Genomic DNA, 25,657 nt, shown 5'->3' with positions numbered 1-25,657 from the left:
GATCACTGCATGTTTGTCCACCCGCGGGACACTGCGTCCCGCGGGTGAGAGCGGCTCCCGCAGGCTGTTAGGGTAGGGCGCTTTAGGGCAGGGTGCTTTTTGCCCTCCAGAAGGAGGGCAGGGCGCCACGCCCCGCTAAAACAGCCTAGCGGGAATGCTAGCTCTTTGTGCTGCAGCAAACCAAAAGTAATGGAGCATACACACGGTCAGATTTGTCAGATGAACGTTTTGAACGATTTTACCAAAGTTTTGAACGCTTGAACGATTTTTGACTGCATTAAAATGAATGGAATCGTTCAAGTCTGACTGCAAACACATCAGATGTCAGATATCGTTATCTGACAAACGGGAACGCGCATCGTTCATCGTCCATCGTTCAGGCATGTCAGATTTTCCTTCAGATATGAACGACTGAACGATTTTTAAATCGTTATCGTTCAGATCTGAAGGAAAAATCTGACCGTGTGTATGCACCATAAATTGCAAACCCTAGTTACCTTTGACCACTAGGAAGAATGCCAAAAAATTGCCTTTTCACTGGTCAATGGTAGTGAGTTTACTAGGTTGGATACTACATACTCCGTAACTTGAAGCCAAAAACATCTAAGGAAGAGACAGCTCCAAAAGTAGCGTAGCAGGTTTGCTTGTGGCGTCTGACATCTTAAACATGAATCATAAGTTGATATTCCCGCAAATAAAAATTGCTTATGTGGCAGGAAAATAAACTTTATGGAACATGTTAAGAAACATTTCCTGATACTAAGCTGCAGATAGTTTACCTGAAGTGTCGAGGTTTTGAAGCAGTGTGTCACAGGAGAAGGGATGAGAATGCTTGTGATCATTGATTAATTCCGGAGCGGACCTGGGTATGATCTGTCACCTTTCTCAAAAAGGAATAATGTATGGATCCAGGCCCTGATTCAGAGCCGGACGCTCTGACAGAGCGCTCGCTCTGAATAAGGGCGTTTTTTTATTTTTTATGGAGCGGTCTCCTGGCCGCTCGCATTGGTGTGGGTTGCCACCCACAGCTAATGCGAGCGGCCAGGATGATGGTCGCGATGGTCAAGACCATCGCGACCATCGGGCTTGCGTCGAGACCCTTTGGTGCGAGACCGGAGCGACGGATTGCCTGTTGCTATCCGGGTCTCGCGCATGCGTACGACCGAGCCGGCTCCATCGTGCGCATGCGCTCTGGGCCACCATCGACACAGTTGTGAGCGCTCAGCGCTTGCGACCGGGTCTGAATCGGGCCCCCAGTACGGTGATTAACAGGAAGGGAGACTAGTAGCTGGTCCAATGAATTCTATTTAATGGAATCACTGACATAATTCTTTTGGAGAAATGCAAGAGCAAAATGTTGAAGAGTAGGACATTTATCTCTCACCTTTGCAGTGGGTGTTTAGAAATTTTGCAACCTAGCGATTTTACGCCGTCATGATACAATTTAGAAAAAAGAAAAATCTGGTCACCACAAACTTGGGATTATTAAGACTGGCAGTAATATAGATTAATGAGAGTTAAGGTTGTGTATGTCTCAATGGGGGTGATTCAGTTGTTTTGCGTGCCCCCTGCTGGGCGTCTATACAAATAGGCACCTGACGGAGCAATTAAATTGTTTCTGTGCACAGGTGCCCATGAGTATTTAACACACCTAAAAGCACCGTGTTTAGCCGTGCAAAAAGGCTGAACCCGTCTAAAGAAGTGGTTAGGATGGCCAAACCACCATTAGGGCGCCCAACAACGGACTTTGCACACATTTCTTCTTGCACATCAGGAGGCTGCGAGAAGAAATATGTCCCCCCGATCCTTTAGCCGTCCGACCGGAGCAACAATTGAATTGCTCCATCGGGCGCCCAATTTATATGGACTCCCAGCAGGAAGCGCCCAAAACAATTGCCCTCATATGTGCCATAACTCGTGTGGACTACAATAATTGATTCTCGCGTATCTGTAGCAGGAATTCTGAGTCGTGTTCAGTCAGCCAATCAGGAAATGCCTTCATATATGCAATATGAATCTTGGTCATGAAGCCAATCACACACATACCTTAATATAGCACCATGCTTCTAATGTAGCTCGTATGGAAAATTGATCCCTCCATTAGATTTAGATTGCTGTAACAAGACCAAGACATAGACGCTTGCCTTGCCGAATACATTTTTTAAATGTGGAATAATTTACACATCTCTTGAAGGCTGGATGTACCAAGCCTTGGGGAGAGAGAAAGTGGAGTAGTTGCCAAAAGCAACCAATAATCGTTTATGGGGGGAATATAATTTTCTGTGTGAGCTCTTGTGTCTAATCGCCTGTCTAAAGTGACGGGGCAAACTTCAATTGTTGTGGCGAGTAACCGGGCGCACATTACTTTTCGAGCATTTTGCATTCAAGTTCACCAGGTTTGGATGCATTAGGGGGGAAAATCGGTTGTCTTAAGGTGCGTACACACTGGGCGATAAAGTGGACGACTGAACGATAACGATATCGTTATCGTTCAGTCGTCCACTTTATCGTCCATTTTTAACCCCAAAAAGATGAACGATAACGACGACGCGCGTTCCCGCTGGTCGTTCGTCATTATCGCTCATCGGGCTGACATGCAGGCCAACCTGACGATCTTGTCAGGTTGCTGCATGTCAGGGAATGGGGGAGAGAGCCCGGCACTGAACAATATCGTTAATGATATCGTTCAGCGGCTGTGCTCAATGTCATGAACGACATTGAGCACAGCCTGCCGGGGACAACACTACACGATATCGCTCAGGGAGCATATCGTGTAGTGTGTACCCACCATTAGACTCCCTCTGCTGGGCGTCTATATATTTGGGTGCCTGACAGAGCAATTGTTGGAATAAATAGGGGGCCAAAGCGCTGTATGAGAGCAGCTGGTGAAAAGGGGTGTCAACCCCAATGAAGGATATAAAAAGAAAAACTAGGGTACCAGCGCTAAACCGTATACTAAATTGAATATTATTAATGATAATAGTTAGAATGGACGGCTTCTCAGTAAATATATGCAAATTTATTATTAAACATAAAACATATTCTAAAAGGACATGAAAGTAAGAAACAATGATAATATTCAACCGGTGGGTATAGAATAGGATCGCATGGGACTACCATATGAGAAAATTATGTCTTAAAATAGTTCAGTGTATATCCTTGGTATCATTATGACTCATGAGGCAGCATAATATTACCTGTTTTGGAATGCCAAAAGTTCATTCAGTCCGTAGCAGAATAATCGCAAAGTGTAGGCTGAAGTGGGTCCTCCGGATGTTTATTGGCTGCTGCAATCGCTGATATAACTCAGTCCAGAGTCAAGGTGGATATCCAAGTGAGGTTCGTATGGTAGGTCCAAATGACAATCAAAAGTAGCGCTCAACGCGTTTCACTGGAACTATTTGTAGCCCTGCCTCCTCAGGATATATGACTGTGTGTATGTATGTCTATATAAATATATATATATATATATATATATATATATATATTACACACAAATTCTGGAAAAATGTACATAGTGTTAATTCTAGCAACCTGCACCTGTCACTACCTATGCAGTTCCCCTTCCTTTACGGATGTCGCTGTCTGCTCTGGGGCTTCTAGAACACTTTGTTCTGTATCTCAGCAGTTTGGTGCATTAGCTGAGTGTGCTAGAAGCACCAAAGCAGGAAGCGACACCCCAGGCAGGAAAGAGGAATTTTATGGGTTGTGAAAGCTGCTGGAATGAACACTAATAAATTATTAGCACGCTGTGCGGATACAGTCTAGAATAAGTTATATAGATTAGATGTGTTGGATAATTTATAAACAAATTTCCATTTTCCTTTCTTTCCACCTCAACCACATTTTGAAGTCTTCCTGAAGTATATATTTCCTTATTTGTTTGTATGCCCTCTTGTTTAATTTTGGCAGTATTGGACAACCTGCCACCTAATGCTGGATACACACTAGATGAGTACCCAGTCCGACCTCTGCAGTGTCGGGACCCGGTGGGGGAGCATAGCCCTCACTAATGACGTACCCCATCGGCCTTGCATGTAGGGCTGATGACGTGTCAGCGACATAGTGGGTACACCCTAGACCAGTGATTCCCAACCTCGGTCCTCGAGGCACACTAACAGTCCTGGTTTTAGTGATATCCTTGCTTGTGCACAGTTGGTTAAATCAAAATAATTGAGTTTCTAATTAAGTCGCTTGTGCTGAGGTGTGGCTATCCCTAAAACTTGGACTGTTAATGTGCCTTGAGGACCGTGGTTGGGAACCCCTGCCCTAGATGATGTGCCCGATATGTCGCTCCGATCTGCTGGAGCTAAAATTAGTTACGGAAACATTACAGAATTTTACGTCCATTGTTTTTGTAAGTCATGAAGTCATGGAGTGACAGTTCTAGCTGTACAGGTACTCTCGCTAATCAGGGTGCAAGGACAGAAGAATTTTGGGTAGTGGTCCTTTCACACAGACTGGTAAATATTAATAACAATACTAGGTGGGTTAAAATAAATAAACACAACTTTTTTTAATTTATACATTCATGTTAGCTTAGCGTGTAAGATATTTAGTGCTGTTACCCATTACTTCAAATCACATGTTTGCATTACGAATATAATCTGCTAGGATCTGGTTGTTATTGGTTACAACATCTTGCAGAAATGTCCATCCCTATACAGCAGTTAATGTTAATGCTCTTGGAAAAAACTCGCCAGAGCCAGGATGTGTGCTGCTGATGCTTTGTGGAAGTACTTCTAGAGTTGTAATAAGGATAGTTGTGTGCAATAAACAACTGATATAGGGGAGGTAGCTCCCGGGCCTATTCAATTCAGCGCGCTGTTTAGTCTGACCAATCATTTCTTCTCGCACCCTTCTGAATCCGACTAAAGTTCTGGCCGTGAGGCTGATTTCCTGCTTAGCGTGGCACTAACAGCCTCACGGCCGCTTTAGTCTGTGGATGCCGGTTCTCGCGACTGACACTCAGGTTAAGTCCTGAGAACCGGCATTCTCTGACTTAACTACTACCCGACAAAGTTAACATCGCGGTGAATTGGTTGTGTAATGATACATTGCTGTTAATCACCTTTTAGTTAAACAATCTTTAATACGGACATCTCATACAGTAGAGCCCTTTACAGCTGTCATGGTAATGTGTATGAGAAGATCTAACCTTTTATGGTAATTTTGTTTATTTATTTTCTTTATGGAAATCATCATTAACTTTCTCTATTAGCTATCCCTTTCCATGAGGATTTTCCAATGTGTGTAAATACATTGACATTTTATTAAATTGTGTTGTACTACTTGTCTTCACTGCATCAAATGATTGAATGACAAATGTATTACGAGTGTGTGTGTGTGTGGTATAGAGTGGCTGTTACATAGAGTAGATTCACCCTGTGCTTCCAAGCTGGTTAAATAATGACAGTTTCAGGGCTATGAATGTGGTCTGTTTGCTCAGACTGTATGATACCTTTGCACAGGTAGGAACCAAAATCTCAAAGGTCAATACAAGTTTGAGTTGTGCCCCCCCATTCCATCCATATATAAACATTGCACTGTACTTGGCATATTAATGGTTCATCCCACAAATTGTTACACTCCCCATTTCCCAATTGGGAATTGACTTGTTCTATTGCTTATGGTTTGTAATTTGAATAAGCTTTGGATCTTGGATGAATACGTTTTCAACTGCAGAAAATAGAGGGGGTGGGCCTGAATGGGGGCAGACTGAGCTGACCCAGCATATGCCAGCCACAAAGTCTAAAGCATAAGGTTCTTAATTTCATTGACACAGACAAGATGAGGGGAATTCAGTTTTTTTTTTTTTTTGTAAGTCTGTCAGTTATAGGCGCTTGGCAGGGCGCGAGTGTTGCCAGCACCCATAACTTATTGCGCATGTCGCATGCAAATGCATCGGGATTAGCCATGTAATGTGGCTAAACCTGTGCATACTACTGGGTACGATAAGTTTGGGCGCCCAAATACCCGTCTTTGTGTGGATTTCTGTATGCCACCTCAGGAGGTGAATTGTGTGCGCACCAGCCGAACGTGCATCAACAAAGTAGCGCCAAGAGTGTGCCTGTGTCATAAGTAAAGGCCCGGCTGGCTTGACCGTTAAAGGGTGCTGTAACCCCCAAAGTGCACTCCAAACAAAATAAAAAAATATTTTCTTTGTTTGTGAATTGTGTGCACTGTGGCCGCACGTGCATCAACAAAGTAGCGCCAAGCGTGCGGCTGTGTCATAAGTAAAGGGCTGGTTGGCTCGTCTGTTAAAGGGTGGTGTAACCCCCAAAGTGCGCTCCAACAAAAATAAAAAAATCCTTTTTTATGTATTTGTGTGTGAAATTTATGCGCTGTAGCCGCATCCTCAAAGCAGCAGCGCCAAGCGTGCGTCTGTCTGTTAAAGGGTGGTGTAACCCGCAAAGTGCACTCCACAAAAATAAAAAATTCTTCTTTTTTTTTTCTGTCTTTGTGAATTGTGTGCACTGTACTGCACGTGCATGAACAAAGGAGCAGCGCCAAGCGTGCTCCTGTGTCCCATAAGTCTGTTAAAGGATGGTGTAACCCCAAAGTGCTCCAAAAAAATAAAAAACAATTTTTTTTTCTGTGTTTGCTGTAGCCACACATGCATCAACACAGTAGCAGCGATAAGCGTGCGCCTGTGTCATAAGTCAAGGGCTGGTTTGGACATCTGGTCCGGACTGAAGGACGTACCAACAATTTCTGACATGTCTACCGTCACTGCATATGATACTGTCACCACTGACAGAATGGTGGAGGATTACATTGGTGACAGCATCCAAGTAGGGATATCACAGTCCGTACCTGTACTGGCAGGAAAAAGAGGCAATTTGGAGGCCCATGTACAAACTGGCTCTATTTTACCTGAGTTGCCCCCCCCTCCAGTGTGTACTCCGAAAGAGTGTTTAGTGCAGCCGGGAACCTTGTCAGCGAAAGACGTAGGAGGATGATCATAAAAATGAAACATCAACTCTTCCAGGGAGACCAGCCTCCAGAACGTACAGAGGGACCTGTGGTGGTGGATTCCAGCGGGGACGAATTAATACTCTGTGAGGATGTACACAACACTGAAGAGGGTGAAGAATCAGTGGATGAGGAGGATGAGGACGACATCTTGCCTCCGTAGAGCCAGTTTGTGCAGGGACAGATTAATTGCCAGCTTGTTTTGTGGGGGCCCAAACAAACCAATCATTTCAGCCACAGTCGTGTGGCAGACCCTGGCGCTGAAATGATTGGTTTGTTAAAGTGTGCATGTCCTGTTTATACAACATAAGGGTGGGTGAGAGGGCCGAAGGGCAATTTCATCTTGCACCTTTTTTTTTTTTCTTTGTATTATGTACTGTTTGGGGCCTAGTTTTTCAAACTGCCATCCTGTCTGCCACTGCAGTGTCACTCCTAGATGGGCCACGTGTTTGTGCCGCCCACTCGTGTTGCTTAGCATAGTCATCCAGCTACCTCGGTGCAACCTTTTGGCCTCAGAACAATATTGTGAGGTGTTCAGAATAGACTGGAAATGAGTGGAAATTAAGGTTATTGAGGTTAATAATAGCATAGGAGCAGAAAAACCCACAAATTCTGTGATTTTAGCTGTTTTTATGCTTTTTTTCAAAAAAATACAGATCCAAAACACAAAACCCAGAACCCAAAACACGGAAGGGTGGTTTTGGCAAAACCAATCCCGATCCAAAACACAAAGAAAGATCCAGATCCAAAACACATAAAGTGGCCGGTGCACACCCCTAGTTTACAGTGCGACTAGTTGAATAGCTCCAGGCACTCATTCCTATAGCTAATCAACTTCCCATTTAATTGAATTAATTTCTTCTAAATGTCTGTCAAAGCAATTTCCCCTCACAAAGAAACTATACTTTCTTGAAACTTTTTTTCCCCATTTAGTTTCTTGTTCATTATGAATTTTTGGGAATACACAAAGCTATACTTCCTGTGTCACATTTTACAAGAGACCATCTAATTTTCTCCTTCTTTTAGCCACTGCCTGACTCTACGAATGTTTTTCCTTGATTGCCATTGGAAATCTCGTCTTGCTGCAATGATCTATTTACATTGTGGCTTTCAAAATCGGTGAATGATGTATCCCCAGATACCATTAGCTCAATGATGCGAATGATAAAATGATTAAATACATCTTCTTTTTTTTTTTTTTTTTTTTTTTTTTTTATACCCGACATGGAGTTATCCGTGCGTGTTCAGAAAGTTCTTCAATGCATATATTTTTATTAACAAGTATAATTATTGTCTCTCGCAGCTATTCAATACACCGCACTGTGTGCCTTGTCTAGAATTGGTTAAGTCACAGAATGCTGGTTCTCGCGACTTAACCTGGGGGTTTAGGCGCGAGAACCAGCATTCTCTGACTAAAGTGCCGGCCGCGCAGCTGTTAACGACGCTCTAAGCCAGCAAACAGCTGCATGCCTGGCACTTATGTCTGATTTCTCCTCGCATCCTCAGGGGGGTGCGAGAAGAAATTCTTTAGCCTGCCCAAACAGCGCAGTGTATTGAATAGCTGCAGGAGCTTCCTCTCCCTTAGAACTCTTGGAAAGACTAGTGCATACCATTCCTGAACTTGGCCATACGCCTTAAGATCAGGGTGTATCTAGGGGTCCAAGCACCCCTGGCAAAGTAATGGACTGCCCCCCCCCCCCCATATTTTCTAAATAATTACACTCTGTACATATAACATTAAGAACAAAAAACTTAAAATAAAGATTAGTTTAAAATAAAAAAATTAAATTATGACGTATATAATAAGCCCCCTTTGTCTCTACAGCCAGCTCCCCCTTCTGTATCACCAGTCTGTCTATTCAACCAACACCACCTTCTGTCTCACCAGCCATCACACACTGACAGCACCCCCTTTTGTTTATTGCACCAGCACCCTCTGTGCATCTAGATGTTATCCTGCGGCTGTGCCCGGCTCCTCTGTGTCTGTGGCGCGCATGATGTCATGACGTCACGTGCGCCTTGTCTCAAAAAAAACCAAAAAACTTTAGTCACGCTACCCTCATTTTCCGACTTAAGCGGCTTTAGTTGGACTTAGTGCGCTGAATTGAATAGCTCTGGGCACTTCTTCCTGGCACTATTAACAGCGTGGTGAATTTAATTGCTCCCTGGGCTTATTGCGCCCAGTATCTTTTTTTTGTGTCTCGTCTCTGAGGCACCAATGATTCCCAGCTTTGTGCGCTACCTGAGCAGCCAGATCATTCATTTATCGTCTATTGCGTTTTTGTTTTCTACTATTAGTTCCTCTTTGGCATTTTGCATTACTCACATTTTGAGAGCAGTGGGCTTCTTATTAACCCTTCGAGAACTGCAGACCTTATGTAAGTTTCTGCTGATTTTGCTTTGAATTGATGGGGGTTCTGTATACTTTTATATTTTTAAATTTCTGTCACCTACTTATTTTAAAATAAATAATAAGCCTAATGCTGGGCATATACGGCCAGATAAAATGTCTGTCAGACCGACAGATATTTTATCAGCCTGCCAGCCGCAGATGTCGCCGGCATACACTGAGATTTCTTTCACAGTGTATCAGCCCGACATCCGTGCTCCGCCCCCGGGGGAGGAGACATTTCCCTGGAAGGAACACAGGAAATGTCTGTCGGTCGCTGCTGGACATACACTGGCCGATGTGGCCGACCAGTTTACCGGTAAATATCGCATCGGACGGGCATGCTGGATAATCCGGCATGCCCGACCGAGCTATATTTAACCCTCAGTCGCCCCCCCACACGCTACAATTATTGGGGCGATCCGCCGATATCAGGCGGATCACCCCAATAATTGTAGCGTGTATGGCCAGCTTAATGATTTAATCATTCTGTTGAAAGGACCATTTTGAATTGAAAGTATTTTGTAGCAATATATTGTTGTATGAACACTTCCATTTGAACCATTTCTTTATGTAAACAAAAAAATAAAGTTCCTGATAAATTTGCTAAAAATTGAAATATAAAAATAAATGTAATCACTATATAAGTACATGCATTATGATCTTGATAAACATTTGTATAATGATAATGGTCCCTTTATGAACAGTGTCGAATACACTGATGCAATGAAAACCTATATCCTTCTTTCCAGTCTAGCGAGTAATGACACTAATGATATAAAATTATTTGATTCAATATAGAAACAGTCCCTCACAGTGTGGGGTGCAACAATAGACTCTCCAGGGAGTTATAAAACAACTTTGCCATTTAACCAGGTCTTCAACTCTGAATAGAAACCCAGTGTTCTGTACTAGTGGGACTGATATCAGACAATAGTCATGATGTATGTAGTCTGTTCTATAGTATTGCCATTGACTTGTATGATCAATACTAATATTACATTAGTGATGTAATTATAATTGAAAATCCGAAGGAAACATAGGTTAAGAAAACTGTTAGCAAAAAGTACAGTTTATCCTGGTCACCCATCCGCTCTGTGTGACCAGACTAATGTAATATTTACAGTTACTTCTATAGCACCAGCATATTCTGTTGTGCTTCACAATTGGGAACAAAACCATAATAAAACGAGATTGAGGAATAACAGAGAAAGGAAAGAGGGCCCTGCTCTCTAGCTTGTAATCTGTAAGGAAATAGTAATACAACAGAATTTTCAATATCGAAGTCAACGTTATGTGGAACAACCACCCAGTCTCAAAGATGTCCTGGGGGCAGTTCAGTTGCTTTTTCCAGCGGCTGTAGGTGGACTGTAAAATTGTTGCTCCGTTCAGAAGCATGAGCCGCCAGCGTTGGCAGTTCTGCTCTTTAGGCACTCTAATCGGGACTTTAGACCGTTTTAGCCACACAGCTAAATCATGTCTATTTGGCAAGGGAGCCCAATAACGTGATAAAACAATTGAATCGCCCCCTCTGTGTCACTGTTATAAGGACATGCAGCATTAATATATGATCATTAAGAAGATGGTTCAGTAAACTGAATTAAGTTACGAATCTGACAGACAATAATATTTAAATCTGACTTTGGCTACTCAGATAAGATATTAAATAAGATATGACCAGCATTTTATTGTGCTCTAATATAACGGCAGATTATAATAATGGCCTTCTAATTGTATATAGAATTTAAGTAAGCTTTTAATGTGTAAATAAAGAGGCAGTACATGCAAATTTGGTTTTAAAATGTGCAATTATAATTTCACCACTTTTTGTTCATGTGGTGTAGTATTGGTCAAACTACTGTTTGCGTGCCCTAATCAGGACTTTAGACAGGGTTTAGCCACGTATAGCGGCTAAACCTATCTAAATGGGCGTGACCAGCGCGATAATTACTGGGTGCCCAAAAACAATTGAATTTCTATTTTACTGATTGCTTTATTCCTGGCTGTTACCTGATATTCTGGTCAGATGAGACCAAAATTGAACTCTTGGATGCCATTATACACATCATGTTTGGAGGAGAAATGGCACTGCACATCACCCCAAATATACCATACCAACAGTGAAGTTTGGAGATGGGAACATCATGGTGTGGGGCTGTTTTTCAGCATACGGTACTGGCATACTTCATCTGATTGAAGGATGGATGAATGGAAAAATGTACCGCGACAAATCTGCTGCCATCTACCAGGATGCTGAAGATGAAATGACGGTGGACATTTCAGCAAGATAATGATCCCAAACGCACAGCCAAGGACACTCTTAATTGGTTTCAGAGAGAGAAAATAAAGCTGCTAGAATGGCCCAGCCAATCACCTGACTTGAATCCAATTGAAAATCTATGGAAAGAACTAAAGTTCAGAGTTCATAGAAGAGGCCCATGGAACCTTCAGGATTTGAAGACTGTTTGTGTGGAAGAATGGGCCAAAATCACACCTGAGCAATGCATGCGACTAGTTTTTCCATACAGGAGGCGTCTTGAAGTTGTCCTTACCAACAAAGGCTTTTGTTCGAAGTATTAAATAAATTTCAGTAAGTGTGCAATACTTTTTCCCTGTGTCATTTCACATTTTTACACATAACTAAAATTATGGACATCTATGGTTTGATTTCTTTGAATGGGCTGTTGCTGACATTTGGTGAAAATTTCTTTACAATAGCCCCAGTACAAATATATTTATTGAGAAAAATGTTGATGTGTTCAATACTTATTTTACCCGCTCTATGTGTATGTATCACAGTAATGATTGGTGATCACTCCTGTGGTCTAGTATAAAAAACCAAAACGAAACAAAAGGTCTTCTCATATTGGCTGTGTCTGGATATGTACGCACCAGAGTGTATGACTTCTATTTTCCACCATGGGAAGCCTCAAATCCATTTCTGGACACTTGTAGTTTAGTACTGCATAGTTGCCTCAATTATTTCAGGTATATTATTTTAGTGCTGTTGCAAAGCTGTCTGATAGTGGTTTTGTTTGCTCTTTATTGTACTGTATTGTATGTATTTGGCTGTAATGTTAAGTTAAAGATAATGGAACATCTTTATCATGTTTTCTGTATTTATCCTCTCTATTTTGTCCAATCTTTGTTTCCATGTATTTTCCATTTCTCACCTGCACCTAAAATAAAAGGACATAACAAAAATGTTGATTATACTTTTTGGGGGCGATTCAATTGTTTTTTTTTTTTTTAGTCATTGTAATTATTGGTCGCCCAGTGTAGCAATTCTATTGTTTTTGGGCGCCCATTAATTATAGCGCTTGTCTCACTCAATTGGACAGGGTTTAACCACATCAAAATTGCTCCGTAGGGCACCCGTCATTGACAGCCACCAGCGCAAGAAATTTAATTCCCCCCTTTGTGTCCACGCAAGACAAGTGGTTAAGCGATAACATCCTCAAAGTTAAATAATCATGCATTAGCATTTTTGTATGTTCCTTGTTCTATCTGTATGTTGATATATGGGTAATAAGGGATTGCATCCCAGTTATAAACTACAGATTTGTCGTTAAACACCTATACTTGTGCTATATGGCACGTCTCCTGTGCTGTGACCTTTTTCCTCAATTTTGTGTCTTTGCTTATACTGTACTATGTACTTAGCATTAGTATTTTTGCAGCATAGGAATTGGTATAAAGTTGAAGATTAAGCATAATGATGCATGACATGGGTCACTCGTATCGGACCTGTCTTTTGCGGGTTTTTTCCCCTATATTGTTTACTTTTTCCTCAATTCTGCTACTTTTTTCCTCATTGTGCTATTTGGCGTCTTAGTTCACTTAGGGGGCGATTCAATTGTAATGGATTTCTACTCGCACCCTCCTGATGTGCCAACAGAAATCCTCCCAAAAGTAGGGTTTTTGGGTGCCTAGCTACAGCGCGCCAGGCAGGTGCTTTAAATGGCACTTGGCACAGGAGAAGCCACTTTACACAGTTAAGCCCCTGCATTTTGGCGGTGAGAAAGCGACCGTCGTTGCCAGCGTGTGGCTGGTCATTGCAAAAATTCAGTAGCTCCCGTCATTTTACAATGGAGCTACGGGTACCCAAAACAATTGAATCACCCCCATAATGTACTAGGTATTTAGTCTTTTGGCGCCGCAATGGTGTGTTAAATGAGGCTATTTGGTGCAAATTGAGGATATGTAAATGTAGCTACTTTGCTTCCCCATGTAGAACATTTTACTAAGGTGCCCAAACCTTTGCCTGAGCCCTGCTGCTGCTACCCGGGGCTCTATCAGTTCTGTAATAAAGAAACCGCTATTTTGTTTTCTTCACCACTTGGCAGCTTAGTGGGTTCGTGGTTGAGATAGGGCCAGTCATTGTGTAAAACAGTTAACATGTTTTAATCACAACACATGTTAAGATCACATTTTAGACAACCAGATTTTTGACAACTGACCAGTTTATTAACAGACCACTACTTTACAGGGAGCTGGTAATACTATAGAAATGTTTAGGTTGGTTCTACGCATGCAAATTTATCAGCAAAACGTCCTAATTCTACCCACCTGTGCCGTCATTGGGCACGTTCTAGTCCTCTGCATCCCCTTTGGGCACATTGCAGCTTCCTGTGCTACTATTCACTTCGCTCAATGGATTAGATCAGGGGTCTTCAACCTTGGCCCTCCAGCTGTTGTGGAACTACACAACCCAGCATGCACTGCCACCTTTTTGATATAACGGCATGCTAAAACTATGGCACATCATGCTGGGATGTGTAGTTCCACATTAGCTGGAGGGCCAAGGTTAAAGACCCCTGTGTGTGTGTATATCTCACCTTTCTAGTACAGGGTAGGGATTTCCTTTGCCCCCAGAATAGGCTTTTTTTTCTTTGTGGCATGGATTCCACAAGGTGCTTTAACCATTACTTAAGGCCCCCATACACATATATATCTCGTATGTTGGCATGATATTGGGTGGGGTCGTACATTGCACCTCCAGATCTTACTGCTTGTTCACTTGATCTGGGGATGCGGTGTACGATCCCATTCAGCGCTATCTGGGTGGGGGAGGGGGCTGTTCCGGCATATCGGGTCGTCGCCACCTGATATGTTGGGTCGACAAGTCGCATAGCAAGGTGCATATCGCACCGTGTACGGGGGCCTTTAGAGATCCTGCTCTATGCAGACGTGATAGCGTTATGTAGTTGCTGCAGATTTGCCATCTACACATTCATCTTGAAAATCTCCCCATTTATAACATTCCCAAGACTGAAGGACAGGAACTAGTATGGTCAGCTTGTCTTTGCAGGGATAATTTGTACTGCCTTCTGTTAGGTGTGCTTGTAATTTCTTAAATAATAGCATACATTGGTAATATTTATTACCATGAAGTGAGTTCTTTAGGATGAGTTCCTTTATTATTATGCTTGATGTCTGCGGAACAATTTGTCACACAGTTGTCCTAGTTTAGCAGGCTTATTCCTGTAGCTGCAGCACACTGAAGAAGCAAACAGCGAAACGGTCGTCTGTAAGACAGGGACCTGCAGTGCACGTGCAGGCTACACTGTGCGAATGACAACACAGCACACACAGCTGAAGAGCACCAGTATACTGAGACTGCATCCAGGCGCTTGCAATCTGCAGTAATCCCTGTATGGTAGCAGGTACACTTCCTTTCTCTCTTTCAGTGGACTCTGTCTTTTCCAGGTAGTTGAGGTGGGTGTGGACCCCGCAATGTCTGTAGATATCGGAGTCCCTCCGCCACCTTAGGATACACACTCCACGTTACTGGACCACATTCTACTGTCACCACTAGTCTGCACCGCTCACTCCCCACCAAGACTTAATAGCATATGGAGAAGCAGCAGCTTGCATTACTGTGAAAAGGTGCACAGACTTTTTGCCCATTTGGTCTTTTCTATCTTTGACCACTGTCTTATACTTTCTCTTACTTAAATATCGTGGTACTCTCATTGCACTACCCGAATTGGAGGTCCTTGCACTGATATAACAAGGTCCCCTAAAGCGGTGAGTCCAAAAGCAGATGCTTTTACACGTATTCACATCCCAGATCAGACTATGAGGTACTCTCACTCCCTGTATTAACCACTTAACTGGCGATTTTTTTCCCTCTAAAAACGGCTCCAAAATTGTCGGGTTCTTTTTTTAGTGAATTAGGCGAGGAACATCCATTTTAACTTATATAAAATTGTTTTGTGAAAAAAAAAAAGATGATTTTGTTTTTAAGATTTTTTATTTTTTTGTAAAAAAATCGTTTTTTCAAATACTGGAACATCGGAACCCCTATCGGGACATCGGAACTATCAGATACATCGTAACGTTCAATTTGAGACCGGATCCAGGCACCAGGTACATAAGGGGAGTGTGGGGGGAAGTTTACTTTTACCCAGCGGGTGCTCAGTTCTGCAGGCGCTGGGTAGGGGTCCTGCTTTGTTGACCGATCAGCAGTGATCGGCAGCACAGCAGACAGAGGGGGAGAGGGTGCTGGCAAGCAAAGGGACCGGAAGATCCCTCTGAGAGCAGCAGCTGCGGGAAGATTCTCTTCCTGTAGCAGCCCTCATGTTTATCTGTCTGGACAAAATTTTACATCCAGTACAGGTAAAGAACTGCCTGGTGTGGACAGAAGCTTACGTCCATGCCAGGCAAGTGGTTAATGCTTTACACACAGGGAGCAGCAGCTGCACCAAAATACGCCAGAGAGGGATTTGTCCTGTGTCTATCTATCTCCTCTACTCTTGTCCATGTATGCTGACCATTTATTATTTTATCACTGTAACACCTATGGTGGGTGTAAATCTCTATGCTCCTGGGGGATAAATTCTCATGTGCATCAGTTACCAGATAGAGTATATGTGCAGGTATCACACTCTGTCAAAGATAAAGAAATCTACATATATTATATGCTGCTGATGTAAGAAAATGAAGATATAATTATTCCAACAGAGGTTATAGTTACTCAAGATCATATCCAATAAGATTCTACGTATTGTATACCATTACATGATTAACAAGATTTTCTGTGACTGTCTGAATAACTATTTACTGCTATATAAATTACATTTTTTTTAACTTTTGTAATGGTATTACATGTTTTACTCCATTTTTGTTGTTCATTGCATTTCCCTGTTTAAACCTTGTGCAGAGGGAACATCAGCTATATCAGCACATAGTATAGATGGGATTTCCAGGTGTCATTTTTCCTCATTCATTTCAATGTATGAATAAATACTCATTATCTCGTAAACGCAATGCCTGTAGTGTGCGGTCTTTATATAGGGAATAACCACATTTGTTACCATCTACCAAATAGAATGTGATATCTGCGTGTACTGAGTGCCAGGACAAGGAATCCACATTCACTATATTGGCTGATTGAGTAATTTCTATCCAGAGACCTAGGGCATAGGTATCTTCGATCCAATTAAAAAGGTGCTCAGCATACTGTACAATTTGTATAGATCGGCGTAGATTTCTGCTATATTTCGTGTGTTTGTAATCGCCGTTACATTACGTTACGTTACATTATTACATTGAAGTATTTGAACTTCTTATTTGAACTATTACTGACAATATTTCCTTGCTTTTTGTATAGCCAGTGATTGAGCCTTACAAAAATATTTTTATTCTTATATGTTGGTTTGAATAGTTCATAAATCTTTTAAATGGATTAATAAAAGTTAATTTTTAATACAATATTTGAGTACCCCCCAAATAAGTTTATTTTTCTCTCAATTTGTACTCTAAACCTTAACTCTCAGGGGAGCACCCCCACACTTATGACTCTTATGGATATCTCATTATTACATATTCCTGTACCTACTTAGCACCTCACTCTACATTTCGGACCTATTTTCATGCATTCAGGGGTATTCAATATGGGAGCGAAAAGTCCGTGCTGGACTTTTCGCTCCACATCGGAGATTTTCCTCGGATAAAGTATCGGCCGCGCGCCCGCTTTATCCCCCTATTCAATATAAAACCTACCAAAAGGGGGAGGCTGCGAAGTGAGATCTGCGTAAAAAAACAAAATTTTCCTGGAATAAATTGTAGGACCCCCCTAAAGTTGTAAAAACATGGGGGATCACTATGGGTACCCCTGTTTTAGCCTGCAAATGAAAGTCGGGGATTTAAATAGCCGCAGCAGGTGTTTTTTTCCCGACATTGAAGAAGTGTTGCAGAAGAGCACTTTGGTTTTTTTTTCGTTTTTTTTAAGTGGTCCCATCAAATTTGGGGTACATGAAAATGGGTACTAGGATATTTTTATGTCCCTAAAGTAAGTTTTAAAAAATTCTGCAACTATGCACCTGCAGCTAATAGCCTATTCTAGAAAACACCTGCCGCATACTTGCAGAATAGCCCTGAACCTATTTCCCTATTTTTAAACACTTTTTTTCTCAATTTTTTTTCACCCCAATTTTTTAATTAATTTATTGGGGTGTCCCTATTTTTTTTTTTAAACTTTTTTTGACAGTTATTTTTAAAATGTCATTCCCAGGGGTGCAGGCGATTTTTTTTTTTTTTTTTTTTTTAAGCCTGCACCTCTAAACCCCAAATCTGCACTTTATTTCGCCACCTATTCAGTGGTGAAAAGTTATCCCCGTTTTTTTTCAAAGACTTTTCAAACCTGCGAAAAGTCTTTGAAATTGAATACGGTGTAAAACCAAAACCTCCGAAAATTACGTCATTGGTGCGAAAACATCGCAAAAACTGAGTTTTTGCTCCATATTGAATACCCCTAATAGTCTGTGATTATATGGGTTCATTGTTTGCTGACAGGTACTCCACATTTATTTATTTTAAAATGTGTGAGGCTTATGGAATACTGGGGGAGATGTAGTAAGCCTTTGAGAGAGAGTACCAACCAATCCCCTCCTAACTGTCATGTTACAGGCTGTGTTTGAAAAATGACAGAAGCTATTTGGTTGGTACTTTATATCTCTCCACTTAATTAAATGGACTTGTGGATGTAGATGTGTATTTAGCAATCAATTTAGAAAAGGGCAAAAGAAATCTTGCAATGTTGACAGAACTCCAGGAACAAAGGAAATGTCCTTCTTTAATTTGATCTCACTAGGGGCGATTCAATTGTTTTGGGCACACAATGGGGCCGATTCAATTCAGTGCACTGTTAGGTTAACTAAATTATTTCTTCTCACACCCTCCTGAGGATGCAAGGAGAAATCCGACTAAAGTGCCCGGCACGAGGCTGTTTTCCTGCTTAGCTTCGTGGCTGGCCCTTTAGTCGGAGAATGCTGGTTGTCGTGACTAAAGCAGGGTGTTTAGTCGCAAGAACCAGCATTCTCCGACTTAAGTCGGACTAAACTGCGAGGTGAATTGAATTACTCTGGGACCAACTTCCCGGCGCTATTCAAGTCTTAATTTCTCCTTCATCCACTAGGGGACACTGGAGTCTCAGTACAGTGGGGTATAGATGTGGGATAACTGGGAGCTGGCACTTTAATAAATTTGAATAGCAGCTAGCTCCTCCCCCTATATAGACCCCTACAGGTCAGTCTTAATTTTGTGCCAAGGGAGCTGGTCACATACAAGAGCTCTCTGTTAAAAAATCAATGGATCCTCGATCAGCATGAGGATCAGACAAACAGCTCACTGCCCATGCCTGTCTGCTTCGTTGGAGCTGCTGAGAGACCTCACGGCCGCTGCTTGCAGCGCGTGCTGGGGTCTTCAGCTACCGAGAACTGTCTCTGGGGGGTAGGAAGACGCGCTGCGTGCGGCGTTCGTCGCGCTTTCCCATTAGCAAGCCCGCCACCGGCAGCATTTGGCAGCAGAAGGTTAGTGACTCCTGGCACTCTGAGTGACAGAGTGACCAGGAGGAAATGACAGGTGGGCATTAAAAATACTAAGCAGCAGCGCTGAAGGGCGCCAGAATGGAGGTGGCGGAGCCTAACACACAGTTCTGCTCTTGCCTCCCAGCAGCCCCAGCGCTTCCAGAAGGAGGCTGGTGGCCATTTTACAAACACAAGGCTGCTGACACATGCAGAGAAAGAGACCTGTCTGCCCAGATTGTGCCTGCACAGTGGGGATTGACTTGTGAAGACCAGGTCGGACTGGGCAACATCGACCCGCTTGCGAGCGCTCAGCGCTCGCGAGTGGGTCTGTATCAGGCCCTGTGTTTACACAGTGATTACAGCATTATATTGTGTTAATAGCACTGGTCTCTGAAGCAGCGCTGGTTGGTGGGGTTGATAGCATAATCTCCCTGTATACCTTCTTCAAACAGTCTCTCTGTGTGTGTTTGTCTGTATCACTACTTTTCTCTGTGTGTCTGTGTACAGTGAAGTGGTAGAATGACATCTAAGGGATCTAAGGCTGCACAAAAAACTTTCTCCTGTAAGAATTTTGCAGAGAAGTTTACACAGGGACTATCATCCAGTTCCCTGTTGTGTGAGAAGTGTGTTTCAGAGACACAGACTGCAGCATCCTTACTAAATTCATGGACTTATAAAATTACATCAGTCATGTCTCAAATGTCTGCAGAGCAGGGAGAGAGAGGCTGAAAGACCTCAAAGGTCTGCCTTCTCTGAACCAGACTGGGCGCGGTCTCTAGCCAGGTCTGTGGAAGGGCTCACAAGGGTGTTATGTCAGCCCAGGTTCCCTCCGTGGCATCGTCCTCTAGTGTCCCTGCCAGGAGACTAATACCGAATCCTCTTATGTGGGATTATCCGGAAGAGGACAACTTGCCTGATACGGAGGAAGGGGAGGTACAGGACCCTATAGAGGAACAGACGCTAGAGGAGGCGGAGCCTGTATATCAGGAGGTAGAGGCGCTGATTGCAGCGATACGCCAGGTGTTACATGTTGAGGACAGGGATCCTGTAGAGGTTAGGCCGTCTATCTTTAATAAAAAGAATTAAAATAAAACTGGCAGCCTCCTTTCCAGTGTCTGAGGAATTGGACGAGATCCTTACCTCAGCGTGGGAACACCCTGATAAAGTTTCAGATTTCAAGAAAGCTTTTATCATACTATCCCTTTCCTGCAGAAAGCAGGCATTTATGTGAAACACCTCCTTCAGTGGACCCTTCAGTGTCACATCTGTCAAAAAAGACTGTCTTTAAAGGAGCCTTCTGACAGGAAGTTAGAAACTACCTTGAAGTCAATGTACACAAGGGGTGTCTCTTTGACCCGCATTAGTCAGCTGTTGGGTCAACAATGGGCTACACAGCATTGCTGAGGGCCTTAAGACTGGGGCTTCGGTGGAAGAGATTGTTCCTCTAGCGCAGGGGTCTTCAAACTTGGCCCTCCAGATGCTGTGGAACTACACATCCCAGCATGCACTGCACATAGTTTTAGCATGCTGTTATATCAAAAAGGTGGCAGTGCATGCTGGGATGTATAGTTCCACAGCAGCTGGAGGGCCAAGTTTGAAGACCCCTGCTCTAGCGGAACAAATTGCAGAGTCTGCTGCTTTTCTTGGAGAGGCTTCTAAGGATATTTGTAGTCTTTCCTCTAGATCCTTGACTGTCTCAGCCCGCAGAGCCCTGTGGCTGCGACAATGGCAGGCGGATGCGGAATCCAAGAGAGCCGTGGAAGCTCTTCCATTCACAGGAGAAGCTCTGTTTGGAACGGAACTGGATAAGTGGATATCTCAGGCCACAGGTGGTAAGTCCACTTATCTCCCATCTGCTGCTCATCCCACCAAGAAGGCCTTTGCCGGACCATCCTATCGGTCCTTTCGTATGCCAGGGAGATTCAGAGACTGTGGTAGAGGCGCTCCCACTAGCTCCCGTGGTTCCAGAGGCAGGGGTAGAGCCACTGCATCCTCCTCCCAGCAGGATAAGGCTTCAGTTAAGCCTCCAGCATGACGCGCTCCCTTCTCTCTTGGGGGGACCCCAGGGTGGGAGCTCGCCTTTGCAATTTCAAAGAAGTTTGGATCAAGTCTTGCCAGGACGTGTGGATCTGGGACATCATTATTCAGGGGTTGAAGCTGAATTTTCAGATCCAACCACCTCCTCGTTTTTTCACAAGCAGTTTTCCGGCATCTGCGGACAAACGGGTTGTTATACAGGAGGCAATAGAAGAGCTACTGTTTTCTCGAGTAATAGTGCATGTCCCTATCCACCAGCCGGGTCAAGGCTTTTATTCCAGCTTGTTTGTGGTTCCCAAGCAGGATGGATCGGTGAGACCCATTCTGAACTTGAAACCTCTCAATCCTTATTTGCGGACTTTGTTTCAAGATGGAGTCCCTGCAATCCGTCACTGCAGGGCTAGAGAGGGGCGAGTTTCTCATATCCTTAGACATAAAGGATGCTTATCTCCACACCCATTTGGCCTCCTCATCAGGCATTCCTTCGGTTCACAGTGCGGGCTTCTCCTTTTCAATTCCAGGCCTTACCTTTCGGTCTTTCATCAGCACCAAGAGTGTTCACGAAGGTCATGGCAGTAATGATGGCCCTTCATATACAAGGGGTTACTATCGTCCCTTACTTGGACGACTTACTCCTCAGGGCTCCGTCAGTCTCTCAATTACTGCAGGACATCCGGGTAACAGTCTGCTGTTGCAACACAGATGTATCCTGAATTACCAAAAATCTCATCTGCAGCCTACACAGTGGCTGCCTTTCCTAGGGATGATTTTGGATAGAGTCGAGCAGAAGGTATTTCTTCCGCAAGAAAGTCACCTCCATCCAACACATGGTGTGATTGATACTGCGTCATCGCTGGGTGTCAGTGCACCTGTGTATTCGCCTTCTGGGAAAGATGGTTGCATCCTTCGAGTCTATCCAATACGGGAGGTTCCATGCCCGTCCATTCCAACTGGACCTCCTCTCTCAGTGGTCAGGGTCCCACCTCTTTCTTCACCAGCGAGTTCAACTGTCACTGAGGACTCGGACATCTCTCCTTTGGTGGCTGAATTCCTCTCACCTATTGGCTGGCAAGAGGTTTGCATTGTGGGAATGGATTCTCCTCACCACAGACGCCAGTCTGAGAGGATGGGGGGCAGTGACTCAGGGAAGCCACTTTCAGGGCCGCTGGACTCGGCTGGAGGCAGTACTGCCCATAAACATTCTGGAGCTAAGCATCGTGTTCTATGCTCTTCAGGTGGCACATCCTCTGTTGAAGGGCCTGGCCATCAGAGTGCAATCCGACAACACCACGGCTGTAGCGTACATCAACAAACAGGGCGGTACCAAGAGTCGGTCCACCATCAAGGAGGTAAGCTGCATTCTTCTCTGGGCAGAAGAATATGCGGTAGCGATATCAGCAATTTTCATACAAGGGGTAGAAAATTGGGAGGCCGATTACCTCATTCGACAGGACATTCATCCGGGAGAGTGGATGCTCAATCCACAGGTCTTCCAACAACTGATTCAGCGTTGGGGTCTTCCTCAGGTAGATCTTATGGCGTCGAGACTGAACCATCAACTGCCACGTTACTGCTCCAGGACAAGAGATCCACAGGCAGTGGCGGTGGATGCTCTAACAGCTCCTTGACGGTTTCAGTTTGTCTACCTGTTTCTACCACTCCTTCATCGTCTGCTGCAAAGAATCAAACGAGAAAGGGTAAAGGTTCTGTTGGTGGCTCCAGACTGGCCCAGACGGACGTGGTTTTCCAACCTACGTCTTTTACTGATAGACGACCCGTGGCCTCTTCCTTTGCAAGAAGATCTACTGCAACAGGGTCCGTTTATTTATCAGGACTTAAAGCGGCTTCGTTTGACGGCGTGACTGTTGAAAGGGCTATCTTAAAAAAGAAGGGTATCCCTTCCAGGGTGATTCCTACTATGTTAAGGGCTAGAAAGGAAGTTACCTCTAAGCACTATCATCGTATATGGAGAGCATATGTCACTTAGTGTGAATGCAAGGGTGCGCCACCATCAGAATTCAACTTAGCAAGGCTGCTTCTTTTTCTACAGGCTGGATTATCAGCAGATCTTCGTCTGGGATCTTTAAAAGTTCAAGTATCGATTTTTCTTCAAAAGCGACTAACATTGTTACCGGATGTCCACACTTTTCTACAGGGGGTTGTCTGATTACAACCTCCGTTTGTACCTCCTATGGCCCCATGGGATTTGGATTTGGACCTCTCTTCTCCTATCTTCCCTATTTAAACCTTTACAGACAGTGGAATTGAAATTTTTAGCATGGAAAGTGGTTCTCCTGTTGGCGCTCGTCTCTGCTAGGCGTGTGTCTGAGCTAGGGGTGCTTTCTTGTCGTCCGCCTTACCTCATATTTCATGAAGATATGGCTGAGCTACGCACGCAGTTATCCTTTTTGCCTAAGGTAGTGTCTGCGTTTCACATCAACCAACCGATCGTGGTTTCGGTGTTTTAAAGAGGATTTTTCGGCTTCCAGATCCCTAGATGTTGTCCGGGCTATTAGGATTTATGTTGATAGGACGGCATCCCTCCGGAAGTTTGATACGCTGTTTGTTTGATATGATATTCCGCGGCTTGGCTGGCCGGCTTCTAAGTCTACTTTTTCTAGATGGATTCGCAACCACTTCAATCACAGCGCATTCTATGCGCTCGGTGTGTCCTTCATGGGCGGCTGCCCGCGGGGTTTCCCTGACCCAGCTTTGTCGATCGGCCACTTGGTCCGGCCGGCATACTTTTTACAAAGTTTTACCGTTTTGACACGTTTGCGGCATCTGCTTCACAGTATGGCTGTGCTGTTTTGCAGGGTTCTCAGCGCTCTCCCGCCCGGGATGTGAGCTCTGGGACGTCTCCACTGTACTGAGACTCCAGTGTCCCCTAGTGGATGAAGGAGAAAACAGGATTTTGGTACTTACTGTTAAATCCCTTTCCCCGATTCCACAGGGGACACTGGACGCCCACCCGGCGCTGTTCCACCTGCATTTGTTGTTGTTCTGCCAGGTTTGGACAGTTTTTTCTTTAAGCTCTGCTTGATTTGTTTGCATATTTGCTTGTTGTTTATGTATGTTCTAGTTCTCTTCTCCTCAGTTATTCTACTTCCAGCTCTCCTCGGGCACAGTTTATTTAGACTGACCTGTAGGGGGGTATAGAGGGGGAGGAGCTAGCTACTATTCAAATTTATTAAAGTGCCAGCACCCGGTTATCCCACATCTGTACCCCACTCTACTGAGACTCCAGTGTCTCCTGTGGAATCGGAGAAAGGGTATTAACGGTAAGTACCAAAATCCTGTTTTAATTGCCCCCAATGTAGCAATTCAATTGTTTTGGGCGCCCATTAATTGTCGCACTTGTCGTGCCCAATTGGACAGGGTTTAGCCATGTATAGCGACTAAACCAATCTAAAGTATTGGTAAGGGCGCCAAACCACAGAAGTTTCGCGCTTTTCTACTAGCTGGCGACTGTTCGCACCCCAACGGAGCACCTATCAGGTGTCCAGCAGTAACAATTAAATCGCCCCCTATGACTTGTTGCAAAAGGTTCTTCATCAGTGCTATTCTAATAAAAGGGACATTAAAAATATGAAATGTATTCTTATCGGTAATTTCTTTTTGACAGATAATACGCGTTGGCACTGCACCCTCTGATATTTATTTGTAACCAGGGGTTCTCCTGGTAGGCTGTGTTTGCTTAAGAGAGTTTATTTAAAGAACAGTTTGTGTAGTACTCTGCATACTGGGCATACTGCATACTCCAGCCCACAAATTGGTATAACTGAGGTATAGAGAAAGCTGGCAAGGATGCTTGCTCTGGTTTTGCCTTGTGAGTGCAACTTTCACGGCACTTTGCTCTTCAGTTGTGTAGACGGCAGAATACTTGCCCAGGAGAGAACATAGCTTACTGAGCAAAATTCTTTTTTTGGGGTGAATGGGGCTCCAAGGGAACCGCTTACACATGGATGATGTTCAAGACACTGTAGTAAAGCAAAAAAAATAACATCCTTTCAAAAGTAATGTAATTCCAGGCAGTAAAGAATGTGGGGTATTATACATATCATATTTAAATAAATTATACTCTTCAGTGACCGAGCTATTCAATTGCCTGCAATGTAATTAGCGGATTTCTGCTTTAATCCTCCAGAGGTAACTAGTGCCTTGGTGCTAGTCGCTCTGTGTAAACCCACTTAAGTTGTGTGGTAGCAGCATCGCTTCTGGCACTTAAGTCAGAAAATGCAGTTTACTGCGTGTAAGCCCTGATTTTAAGACTGCATTTCCCAACGTCAGTGGGTTTACACAACGCGAGCAATTGAATAGCTTCAGGCACTCGTCCCAAGAGCTTAATAATTGAATTCCCCCCCAGTGATCACCCCAATGGTTGACAACATTGTGGTGCCTAGAATTGGGTTGCTGATGACCAGTAGCAAGCATCTGTCTCCAT

The 25,657-nt window shown here is 43.7% G+C and overlaps 1 protein-coding gene across 1 annotated transcript in view; it reads left to right on the top strand.

The window, feature by feature from the left end:
* The window catches only part of LOC148501515 (histone-lysine N-methyltransferase 2C-like), a gene marked incomplete at its 3' end in the record, with an annotated part of 143,143 nt that overhangs the window by 40,329 nt on the left and 77,157 nt on the right, over nt 1-25,657 (top strand). The window lies entirely within an intron of this gene.

Source organism: Taudactylus pleione, unplaced genomic scaffold (genome assembly GCF_031769625.1).
Source record: "Taudactylus pleione unplaced genomic scaffold, aTauple2 ptg000517l, whole genome shotgun sequence".
NCBI classification, from domain to species: Eukaryota; Metazoa; Chordata; class Amphibia; order Anura; family Myobatrachidae; genus Taudactylus; species Taudactylus pleione.
The sequence above is the reverse complement of the archived record's forward strand: the minus strand, read 5'-3'. Positions and strand labels throughout refer to the sequence as shown.